At 41.3% G+C, this 13,119-nt stretch overlaps 1 protein-coding gene across 2 annotated transcripts in view; it reads right to left on the bottom strand.

Annotated features, from left to right (window-relative positions):
- LOC132822265 (sodium-coupled neutral amino acid transporter 3-like) overlaps positions 1-12,770 on the bottom strand; it is a 135,328-nt gene extending 122,558 nt beyond the window's left edge. Inside the window, exon 1 of one of the 2 annotated variants that reach the window (XM_060835411.1) lies at positions 12,566-12,770. The gene's annotated coding sequence lies outside the window, so the exon portion shown is untranslated. The remainder of the gene's footprint in view (positions 1-12,565) is intronic. The other variant, XM_060835412.1, reaches the window with a different exon arrangement.
- Positions 12,771-13,119: the final 349 nt, after the last annotated feature.

The raw sequence follows: 13,119 nt of genomic DNA, 5'->3' as shown, positions 1-13,119 counted from the left end.
TTACTGTCTGGGAAAAGCAATTCCTCCTTATCTATGTACTATATCTACTCTCCCTAATTTTGATGCCATGCCCCCTAGTTCTGGTCTCACCCACCAGCGGAAACAACTTGTTCGTCTCTATCTTATCTATCCCTTTCATAATTTTTTATCTTTCTATAAGATTCCGTCTCATCCTTCTAAATTCTAGTGAGTTCAGTCCCAGGCGGCTCAACCTCTCCTCATAGGATAACTCCCTTGTCTCCAGAATCAACCTGGTGAACCTCCTCTGCACTGTCTCCAAAGCCAGTATATACTTCCTCAAGTAAGGAGACCAGAACTACGCTCAGTACTCCAGGAGTGACCTCATCAACATCTTGTGCAATTGCAGCAGAACCTCTGTGCTCTTAAATTCCATCCCTCTAGCAATATTCTGTTTGCCTTCCTGCAAATCAACTTTTAGTGATTCATGTACGGGCACTCCTAAGTCCCACTGCACAACAGCATGCTCTAATCTTTCGCCATTTAAATAATACTCAATCTTTCGCCATTTAAATAATACTCTGACCTACTACTTTTACTTCCAAAGTGGACAACCTCACATTTACCAACATTGTACTCCATCTGCCAGACCCTTGCCCACTCACTTAAACTGTCTAAATCTCTCTGCAGACTCTTCACATCCTCTGCCCAGTTTGCTTTTCCACTCAATTTAGAGCCATCAGCAAATTTGGATATGTGACACTCGGTCTCCTCTTCCAAATCATGTATATGTATCATGAACAGTTGTAGACCCAACACTGCATCCTGCGACACCCAGCTTATCACTGATCGCAACCATAGAAATACCAATTTATCCAAACTCTGCTTTCTATTGGTTAACCAGTCCTTTATCTATGCTAGTACATTTGCGCACCTCCATGCATTCTTATCTTGTGGAGAAGTTATTATTACAGAGGTGGGTGCTAGCTATTTACACCATGCTCTTGTGTTACTGGTAGTTACCTAACACAACCTTCTAGTCTGTTCTTAGTGCTTTTTTATCCCTCTGCCAAACTTAGTAGCAACATCCTAGCCACTGAAATGAATATAGGAATTTTGTGGTGGTTAACAGCTTTATAAACAGAAATAACTTTAATAGTCCAATATGTCCTTTGGTTGCACTGATCCAGACCACAAAACGTCAAGTATATTAAATGATGCTGATACAAATGTAAAATTCTTTAGCAAGACTATTAGATATCAAGAATATTTGAACATACCCAAAAATATACAGAAAATGTGATTCCACATAATTATAATCCTCCCCTCACTTTGGTCTCTGTCAGACCCCTCCCAGCAGATGAAAATGCCTAACTCAGAAGTTAAAAATCAGACAACACCAGGTTATAGTCCAACAGGTTTAATTGGAAGTACACTAGCTTTCGGAGCGACGCTCCTTCATCAGGTGATTGTGGAGGGCTCGATCGTAACACAGAATTTACAGCAAAAATTTGCAGTGTGATGTAACTGAAATTATACATTGAAAAATTGATTGTCAGTTAAGCCTTTCATCTGTTAGAATACAGTGATAGTTTCTCTTCTTTCATGTGTAAATCACAAAACCCTTTTTTTAAAAATTGCATTCTCGGGTTAGCTGTTAACAATGGTGATAGCTAGACAATATGTTGAAGGTGTTAGCCCCCTGTGTTCTCTGTCTATGACCTGATGTTTAGATTGATTCTAATCTAAAAAGTGAGATAATAGAGTTTTACATAAATTCGTGCAGTTTTTGAGTTCAGAGTTCTACATGAATGTATGCAGTTTTTGTGCAAAGTACAATTTTTCAATGTATAATTTCAGTTACATCACACTGCAAATCTTTTCTATAAATTCTGTGTTACGATTGAGCCCTCCACAATCACCTGATGAAGGAGCGTCGCTCCAAACGCTAGTGCGCTTCCAATTAAACCTGTTGGACTATAACCTTGTGTTGTGTGATTTTTAACTTTGTATACCCCCCAGTCCAACACCGGCATCTCCAAATCATAACTCAGAAGTGCTCAACTATATGTGGTCAAGACGATGGTCAAGACGGGTGATACATTTTTAGGCACAGATAACCAGACAGCTACCAACAATATCAAACATGAACAAAAGTGTCAAACTGTAAAGACATTTAAACTTGGTGATGCTTGTTTATTTTTGATGGTGCTAAAATGGATTGTGTTTTTAACCCAAAGTGAATGATTGTTATTGCTAATATGCAACATTCAGCATGCTGTGTAAAACACACACTATATTCAGTTTGAAATACAGTGCAGTTGCAATGTTTTCAGTGCCCTACACTGTGTTGAGCTTTTAACAGTATATCGAAAGATGAATATAAACGAAGAGGAGCATAATTCGTTTATCAAGTGCAGAAAATCCTGTATAATCCAAGCTCGCAAATAAAATTTATTGAAGATTTGATTGACATTGATGACATTGATTTGATTTATTGTCACGTGTACCTAAGTACAGTGGAAAGCTTTGTTTACGAGCAGTACAGGCTGATCATTGCAATCAAGGATATTCAGATCACAAGGTGAAAAAAAATACTTGGACAGAGTGGAAAATACTTGGACAGAGTAACGTAAACAAGTTACACCACACAGGACATGCGTGAGGCAGGATCAACATTATTTAAATTATATTGAAAGGTTTTAATGCCACTAAGCACCAAAGCAACTTCACCTCAATTGATGCAGACTTTGTATTACTGTTATTATTTTGATATATTAGAATGATACCATATGGCTTGACACAGCCAATATCAGGCACACGCCATAAGACCATAAGCTATAGCTGCAGAATTAGGCCATTCAGCCCATCAAATCTACTCTGTCATTCAATCATAGCTGATATGTTTTTCAACCCAATTCACCTGCCTTCTCCCCTTAACCCTTAATTCACTTACCAATCAAAAATCTATCTCTGTCTTAAATACAGTCAATGAATTGGCCTCCACAGCCTTCTGTGGTTATGAGTTCCATAGATTAACCTCCCTCTGGCTGAAGAAATTCCTCATCATCTCAACGTCTATCAAGACATAGTACTTTTTATCACTTTTTCAGTCATGTAGGCTATTGTGTCTCTTCTTCAGTTTATTTTAACATGTCATAAAGAATGAACTGATTCTGGGCTATTTAGTGATTTTTCATGAAAGAGAGATAACTGGTGGTAGTTTAAACTTACCCCTCTGATTAGTGGAGAGACTGAGGAGGAGGATCTTTCTGGTAACCTCAGCTGGTGTGGGAATTGAATTCTTACAGTATGACATGACCGATAACATTAATAAACCAGCCAAACAGGCTTATTAAATGTTATGTTGTTTTTCAAACTGGAGGCCTGTGACCAGTGGAGTGCCACAAGGATTGGTGCTCCTCTACTTTTTGTCATTTACATAAATGATTTGGATGCGAGCATAAGAGGTACAGTTAGTAAGTTTGCAGATGACACCAAAATTGGAGGTGAAGTGGATAGCGAAGAGGGTTACCTCAGATTACAACAGGATCTGGACCAGATGGGCCAATGGGCTGAGAAGTGGCAGATGGAGTTTAATTCAGATAAATGCGAGGTGCTGCATTTTGGGAAAGCAAGTCTTAGCAGGACTTATACACTTAATGGTAAGGTCCTAGGGAGTGTTGCTGAACAAAGAGACCTTGGAGTGCAGGTTCATAGCTCCTTGAAAGTGGAGTCGCAGGTAGATATGATAGTGAAGAAGGCATTTGATATGCTTTCTTTTATTGGTCAGAGTATTGAGTACAGGTGTTGGGAAGTCATGTTGCAGCTGTACAGGACATTGGTTAGGCCACTGTTGAAATATTGCATGCAACTCTGGTCTCCTTCCTATCGGAAAGATGTTGTGAAAGTTGAAAGGGTTCAGAAAAGATTTACAACTATGTTGCCAGGGTTGGAGGATTTGAGATATAGGGGAAGGCTGAACAGGCTGTGGCTGTTTTTCCTGGAGCGTCGGGGGCTGAGAGGTGACCTTATAGAGGTTTACAAAATTATGGTGGGGCATGGATAGGGTAAATAGGTAAAGTCTTTTCCCTGGGGTGGAGGTGTCCAGAACTAGAGGGCTTAAGTCTAGGGTGAGAGGGGAAAGATAGAAAACAGACCTATGGGGCAACTTTTTCACACAGAGGGTGGTACGTGTTTGGAATGAGTTGCTAGAGGAAGTGGTGGTATAATGGCAACATTCAAGAGGCATTTGGATGGGATATGAATAGGAAGGGTTTGGAGGTATATGGGCCGGGTGCTGGCAGGTGGGACTAGATTGGGTTGGGATATCTGGTCGGCATGGATGGGTTGGACCGAAGGGTCTGTTTCCATGCTGTACATCTCTATGACTCTAAACCCCCAAACATTTCTGTCTTGACTGTCAGACTGAAGACTTAAAGGCAAAAAGCCACATAAACAAGGGGCAACATGATGGCTCAGTGAGTAGCACTGTTACCTCACAGCACCAAGTTACGATTCCACCCTCCAGCGACTGGCTTATGTGGACATTGCACATTTTCCCTGTGTCGGCATGGGTTTCCTGCATGTGCTCTTGTTTTCACCCACAGTCCAAAGATGTGCAGGTTCGATGGACTGACTTTGCTAAATTGTTCATAGTGTCCAAGGATGTGCAAGCTAGGTAAATTAGCTGTGGGAAATGTAGGGTTACAGGGATAGGATAGGAATGTGGATCTGGATGGGATGGTCTTCAGAGGATTGGTTTCCACTCAATGGGTCAAATGGCCTGCTTCCACACTTGTAGGGATTTTACAGTTGTATGAACTTTGTTTATAAATAGCAGAAGAAAGATGGAGCAAGAAACAGACATCTATGAATGCATTTCCACATGGAGTTTAGCTTGTCTCCCCTTAATATGGTGGAAGGACCTTGGAAACCTTTGGAAAATGGAGTAATCAGTCACTTGTTGCCACTATTTGATTGAAGTTTAACCAGCTGAGCAGACTGAGAAGTTTTCACCACCTATACCCACGAACTCCATTCACAAATATAAAGCAAAAAAACACAATGGAAGAATTAGATAGTAATACTAAGATGCAGGAAAAGGTTGAAAAACAGCAGAAGGCCTACTTTCCTCCATCAGTATTGGGGAATGCCAGCCTTTAGTTCTGATAACTTTCCCAGTATTCTTTCTCTCGCGATTATGATCATTTTAAGTCCCTCCAGCTCTTTGATCACCTGATTTTCAAGTATTTATTGGTTGCTTTTATGCTTTAAACAGTAAAACAGACACAAATTACCTGCTTAACAATTCTGCCATGTCCATATTTCCATTATTAAGGAAGCTCATTAGTGCAATAGGCAGTGTGTCAGTCGCGTAACCTGAAGGTTGTGAGTTTGACCCTCACACGGGACACTACGTTTTGTTGGCATGACATTGAGGGCCGAAGGGCCTGTACTGCGCTTTAATGCTCTATGAAGTGACACTCACTTCAGTTACTCTTTCCCTCTTCAAGTAAAAACTCTTACCGTCAGTTGTTATATTTCCAACCAACTTTCTCTTATAAACTAATATTTCCCTGCTTATGTATTTTTTAATCATTCTTTTCTAAACATTTGTCCAATTTTCTGACCTGCCACAAATTTTCACTGCATTGTGTCCATTAGCTTTCAATTGAAGTGTATCCTTAGTTAGCTATGAATCATACATGCCTTTCATATAGATTTTCTTGTTTAAGAAAGAAACTTAATTTAACAGTTAAATTCTATATGCAAAACAGGCTAGAAAATTCCTATACTCTCAAGCTGTTTCGAGCACTTTGTGCACTTTGCATGCTTAGAAAGACGACTAGTATTTATTTGAACTGAAACTCTACACAGATGAACCAGCAGTGTTAACTGGAGAAACCAATTTGAATAGCCGCTTTGCTAACCAACTGCAGTTGCCTGATCCAAATATCCCTGACTACGATGAAAATTAAGTTAAATGCAAAGTGTAGATAAAAACTAAAGTAGACAATATTTTAGACAGAGGTAAATCCTTGAAATTACCTCACTCAACAAATTAAATTCAATTCATCAACCTGATCAGACAGGGGTACTGGGACTTGAACCCAGATCAAGCACACTGCCACCACAGCAGCCTGTAAATTTCCAAAATCTACTGGCTCAGTGAGCTGCTGTCCGTGTGCTTGCTTACCTTGTGCACTCAGCAAGAGAACTTTTACTTATTAAAATTCTTTCTGGGATAAGGTGTCGCAGAGTAGGCCAGCATTTACTGTCCATTTCTAATTGTTCGTGAGATGATGATGATGAACTACCTTCTTGAACCGCTGCAATCCATGAGCTGTAAGGACACCTGAAGTGCCATTAGGGAGAGAGTTTCAGAACTTTGAAATCCATCCTCTGCTAAAAAAACTTACCTCTCACTTCTCCTTTAACCTTATCTCTTTTTTATCTTAAACCTATGTCCCTAGTGATTGACATTACTACCCTGGGAATAAAACTCTTGACTATCCTATTCATGCCTCTCAAAATTTTATAAATGAATATCAGGTTGCCCCTCATCCTTCAATGTTTAAGCGAAAACAAACCAATCTCTTCTCATAGCTAATACCCTCCAACCAAGGAAACATCTTGGTAAACTGTTTCTGTACCCTCTCAAAAGCTTCTATATCTTTCCGTAAGTGTGTCAACCAGAACTGAATGCAATATTCCAAATGTGGCCCAACTAAAGTTCGATATAGCTGCATCATGACTTGCCAATTTTTATACTCTGTACATCTAACGATGAAGGCAAACATGCCATATACCTTCTTGACCACCTTATCCACTTGTGTTACCAATTTCAGGAAACTGAGGACATGGACATCTGGATTCCTCTCTATGTTGATAGTACTAAGGGTTCTGCCATTTACTGTACACTTCCCTACTGCATCAGAGCTTTCAAGATGTATCAGCTCACATTTGTCTGAATTAAACTCCATCTGCCATTTCTCCACCCATGTCTCCAGCTTTTCTATATCCTGCTGTATCATAGAGTCATAGAGATGTACAGCACAGAAACAGACCCTTCGGTCCAACTCGTCCATGCCGACCAGATATCCCAATCCAACCTAGTCCCATCTGCCAGACCCCAGCCCATATATCTCCAAACCTTTCCTATTCATATACCCATCCAGATGCCTTTTAAATGTTGTAATTGTACCAGCCTCCATCACTTCCTCTGGCAGCTCATTCCATAAACATACCACCCTCTGTGTGAAAAGGTTGCCCCTTAGGTCTCTTATATATTTTTCCCCCTCACCCAAAACCTATGATGTCTGGTTCTGGACTCCCCAGATCCCAGGGAGAAGACTTTGCCTATTTATTCTATCTATGTCCCTCATGACTTTATAAACTTCTATACGCTCCAGGGAAAACAGCCCTAACCTATTCAACCTCTCCCTAGTGCTCAAATCCTCCAACCCTGGCAACATCCTTATAAATCTTTTCTGAAACCTTTCAAGTTTCACAACATCTTTCCGATAGGAAGGAGACCAGAATTGCATGCAATATTCCAACAGTGGCCTAACCAATGTTCTGTACAACTACAACATGACCTCCCAACTCCTGTACTCAATACTCTGACCAATAAAGGAAAGCTTACCAAACACCTTCTTCACTGTCATATCTACCTGTGACTCCACTTTCAAGGAGCAATGAACAAGGTCTCTTTGTTCAGCAACACTCTCTAGGAGCTTTCCATTAAGTGTATAAGTCCTGCTAAGATTTTCTTTCTTAAAATGCAGCACCTCAGATCATCTGGCAATCCTCCTCACTATTCGCTGCTCTCTCAATCTTTGTGGTAATATAATGTCAATATAATAAAAGGAGGAGGCTTTGGGTGTTTTTAAGTATTGTGGTAGACAAGACGGGATCTATCCTCGAATGCTGAAGGAGGCAGGTGAGAAAATCGCTGGAGTTCTGTATGAAATCTTCGAGGATTCAAACTTATGAATCAGGCTACTTAGATTCTCCTCCAAATCATTTGTATATTTTACAAACAACAGAGGTTCTAGTATTGATCCCTGCAGAACACTATTGTTCTCAGATCTCCAGTTAGAAAAATACCCTCCCATCACTATTCTCTGTCTTCTTTGACCAAGCCAGTTCTGTATCCACCTTAAAAGCTCACTGTCATGAGGGACCTTGTCAAAGGCGTTGATAAAATCCATATAGACAACATCAATCACCCTGTCCTCATTAATCATCATTCAGAAAAAACTCTAGCAAGTTTGTGAGACATGGCCTTCCCCGCACAAAATCATGCTACCTATCATTGAAAAGTTGATAATTTTCCAAATGTGAAAGGACAGATCCCATCATGTTTACCTCAATACTTTTAAAACACCCAACACCCTCTCCTTTTAGGGCAGCATGGTGGCTCAGTGGTTAGCACTGCTGCCTCACAGTGCCAGGGACCCAGGTTTGATTCCAGCCTCGGGTGACTGTCTGTGTAAAGTTTGCACAATCTCCCTGTGTCTGCATGGGTTTCCTCCAGGTGCTCTGGTTTCCTTTCACAGTCATAAGAATTGCAGGTCAGGTGAATTGACCATGCTAAATTGCCCGTAGTGTTAGGTGCATTAGTCAGAAGGAAATGGGTCTGGGTGGGTTACTGTTTGGAGGGTCGGTATGGACTTGTTGGGCCAAAGGGCCTGTTTCCACACTGTAGGAAATCGAATCTTTTCTTTATTGACATGCCCCAGAATGTCAACATACCCCTCCTTAGACTCACTATCCACCATGTCCTTCTTTGAAAAAAGCGATGCAAGTTATTCATTAAGAACCTTACCTCTTTCTCACCCAAATCCCTCCTTTGTTCCTGAGTGGACATACCCTTTTCTTAGTTACCCTCTTGCTCCCTACACATGTGTAAAACACCTTGGGATTTTCCTTAATCTTGTTTGCCAAAGGCATTTCATGGCCCCTTTTAATCCTCCTAATTCCTTGCTTGTGGTCTTTCCTGCTATCTTTATATTCTTCAAGGACTCTGTCTGCTTTCAGTTTCCAAATGTTATGTTTTTCTTTTTGACTTAGCTCTCAATTTCTCTGGTAATCCAAGGTTCCTGAATGATGAAAAATCCCAGTGTGGATGATATGTGGCTTAAAGGAAAAATTGCAGCTGGTGTTGCTTCCAAGCACATACTACCCTCATTCTTCTAAGTGGTATAGGTTTGGATGTTGCAGTCTGAAGACACTGGAAAATTGCTGTGGTTCATTTGTAGGTGGTACACACAGCTGCCATTGGGAGTGGTGAGGGAGTGAATGTTGAAGATGGAGGATGGGGTGCCAATCACGTGAGACATTTGATCTGGATGTATTGAGCTTCTTGAATGTTGTTGGAAGTGTATTCATCGTGGCAAGTGGAGAGTATAACATCATATTCCAGATTTATATATTCCGGACATTTGAAAGACTTTGGGGAGTCTGGATGTGAGTCACTCTCCAAGGAATTCCCAGCTTCTGACCTGTTCTTTTAGGGTTGGCCATGTTTTGGTCAATGGTAACCCTGAGGATGTAGACAGCAAATGCCTCTACAACAGTAATGCCTTTAAACGTCAAGGGAAGGTGAGGTTAGATTCTCCGAATTGGAGATAATCATTGTTGGGAAAGTGCGTGGAATGAACATCAAATATCATTTACAACCAAAAACGAATGCTGCCCAGGTCTTGCTAGATATGATACAGACTGTTTCAGCATCTGAGGAGTCAGAAATGGTGATGAATGTTGTATAATAATCAACAAACAGCTGAAGACGGTTGGACCTAAGACACTATCCTGAAGAATTCTTGTAGTTGTGTCCTGGTATTAAGTTTATTAGCCTCGAACAACCACAAACATCTTCCTGTGTGTTCAGTATGAATCCAGCCAGTAGAGAGGTCTTCCTCTTTATTCTCATCGACTCCATTTTGCTAGGGCTCCTTGATGCTTAAATCAGTCAGGAGCAGTCATTCTTAACTCATCTGTAGTTCAGTCTCACTTCCATTTTGAAGCAAGGCTGCGATGAAGCCAAGAGATGAGTGGCCGTGGGGGAACACAAGGTGAGTTTCAGTGAGCAGGTTATTGCTGCTTGATAGTACTGCTGATGACACCTCCATCCCTTTTACAATCTCACTGAAATTCTACAGAGGCGAATCAGCAGGACTGGCTAGAATAATCACTCCTAACTAGCTGCCAAATTAATGAACCAAAGCTGCTTCTCCGGTAAGGAGTAAAAAATGAGGTCTGCAGATGCTGAAGATCACAGCTCAAATGTGTTGCTGGTCAAAGCACAGCAGGCCAGGCAGCATCTCAGGAATAGAGAATTCGACGTTTCGAGCATAAGCCCTTCATCAGGAAGGGCTTATGCTCGAAACGAATTCTCTATTCCTGAAATGCTGCCTGGCCTGCTGTGCTTTGACCAGCAACACATTTGCAGCTGTGATCTCCGGTAAGGAGCTTGGTTATCCACACTAAGACTGAAAGAAATTTAATTTGATAGTAATCTGTAATGTATTTGATAGTAATCTGTAGTTAAGTGCTAAATGCAACCAGACTAGATTTTAACAAACATTAACCCTTAAAATTCCCTCATTCCTCAAATTCTGAAGCTCACACTATTAAACTGCATACTGTAATGGGTGATATCTTTATGCTTGCAAGCTGGAAAGGAGAGCGAAAAGGTGAAAACTAAACAGAGACAGATAAATAGAGAGTAGCAATTTTAAAGGTACTCTTCAGAAGTAAGAATGAATTAAAATACCAAGTATGAAATATAGTTTCAAAAACAGAAATCACTGGAAAAGCTCAGCAGGTCTGGCAGCATCTGTGAAAAGAACCCAGAGTTAATGTTTCAAGTCCGGTGATCCTTCTCAGATTTGTGAAATACAGTTTGTCAGAGAAGCAGATACAGGGACGTTCAGGAGGTGTGAAATAAGAGACACGTGATAGAGACTGAGGTGAAATGAGAAAGAAGGGCACGAGTGCTTTGGCAGGCTGGATGACAGAATGTATGTGAGAAAAGGAAAGGAATGCATGATCAAAGCCACAAGTGAGGAAAGTGAGGAACATTGCAAGGGACACAACAGAGACAGAAAGAGAGAAGTTTAAAAAAATGATTTATACTGCATAGAAAAACTACAGTTACACAGCAATTACTGAGACAGTATTGGCATCATGAAATTATTGAATGGCTACAGCACAGCAAGAGACCATTTGGTCCATTGTATCTATGTCAACTCTCTGAAGGAGCACTTAGTGCAACCCCTGCCTTTTCCCTGCAGCCATGCATATTGTTCCTTTCAGATAATGACCTCCTTTGTTTTTGAAAACTTCAATTGAACTTCCTCCATTCACTGTACTCAGGCAAATCCTAATTGCAGGTGACATGAAAAGTTCTTTTTCCATGTTGCCATTGCTTTTTTGATCAATTACTGAGAATCTGTGCCTTCTGTTCCGCCACTGGGAATAGTCTACTGTGTGTTAATTCCTCATGAATCTGAAAACTATCAAATCTCTCAACCTCTTCTTCATGGAAAGCAGTGATCATCTTTCAGCACTAAAGCCCCTTATCTCTAGAATCCCACTAGTGAACCTTTCCTGCACTTTCTCTACTGACTTCTCATCCTTGTAATGTCTTTGTCCAGAACTGCACATAACACTCCATTTGACTAGTGCTTTATACAGGTTAAATACTTTATTTGTACCGTGTGTCTCTAATGGTAAAGCCCAGGGCTGTTGTATGCTTTATTAACTTGACTCTCAATTTACCCAGCCACCTTTACAAATTGCACTCACAAACAGACATGAAATCGAAGTGCAGTTTTACTGGCTTTCTTATTGTGTAACCCTTTTCAAATCAATGGCACACAGAAACCCACCTGACACTTTAAAAATAGTAAGAAAAGAATACACGGTTCATATTAGTCACAATAATCCACGATAGACAACCGTTTGCGGAGTTGTCCTCCACCGATCAGAATAAACCAGAACAGGGGACGTTGAAACCCAGTTTGTTACTGGCACACACACACAATCTGATGACACTAAAAATACACCTGAAGGACAGTGTAAGGTATCACGGTAATCTGCAAGCCATGGCAAAGCCAAGAAGTGCGAGTATAGTTTCTCCAGATAATCTCAGAATGCCAAGACTCCCCCAGTTCTCCCAGTGGACTTCTGATTTTTGGGGCACACTTTTGGAAGCAGGATTTCAAAGGGCATCATATCAACAGGCTGGAGAGGAAACCGGGCACAGGCAGAGCATTAAAGTCAGCAACAGACAAAGACGGGCCAGCAGAGCAGTGAACTCCCTCGGTTATATGTCAATCTAAAGGTGGCGAGCCAGCTCATTTAGCAGTGACCATACAGCTCTCGTTTCCACCCGGTTCCCACTGCCCTCCTGATGTCTACCTGCCCCAGACAGCCCGCCAGTGTCAATCTCACTTAGCAGTGACCTGAAAAGCGCTGAGATCTGACGGGACTACCCCCCACCCCACACACACACACACACAGAGAAAGGAAAATCAATCTCCCACCCCTTGTTAAAGTTAACAAAAAAAACACTTGTACGGGCAAAATGACTCGCCTTTAAATCGTAGCCCAATATATTTTGTAGGGGTGGAGGAATCGTACCGGATCTCTGTCTTCTGTTTGTGTGTATGTGTGTGTTGCTGCTTGTGAACACGTCCCTCTGTCTCCTTTAGTCTCGGCTCCTGTTCGCGGCCAGTCCGGGTTATTGCTGCTGCTGAATGTCAGGGGCGCTGTAAATGAATCAAGGTCTGAGTCCAGCAGCCGGTCACCCTCCTGGGAAAAGCAGGAAATCGCGGGTGCGTTTGTCGGCAAGCTTTCCCACCAGCCAGCCCGCTCTGTTATGGGGCTGGGTCCGCCCCTGAGCTCCCTCTCCAGCCCCCTGTTAGCCCACCTCCTAGCGTCACACAACCAAACAAGAACAGTAACATCATTCATTAACTGTATAAATGTGACCGCTGGACACAAGACTCTTTATAAATACACATCGGCAGTTTATAGACCAATGCATCAAGTCTTTGTATAAATATATAACTTCAGAGTTTATATATCAGACATTGTCCATCTGGAATTATATATAGAGTACAAATAAATATATGAACTCAAGATAAA

This window comes from Hemiscyllium ocellatum, chromosome 14, assembly GCF_020745735.1.
Source record: "Hemiscyllium ocellatum isolate sHemOce1 chromosome 14, sHemOce1.pat.X.cur, whole genome shotgun sequence".
Taxonomy (NCBI): domain Eukaryota; kingdom Metazoa; phylum Chordata; class Chondrichthyes; order Orectolobiformes; family Hemiscylliidae; genus Hemiscyllium; species Hemiscyllium ocellatum.
This window is presented reverse-complemented; position numbering and strand designations above follow the sequence as displayed.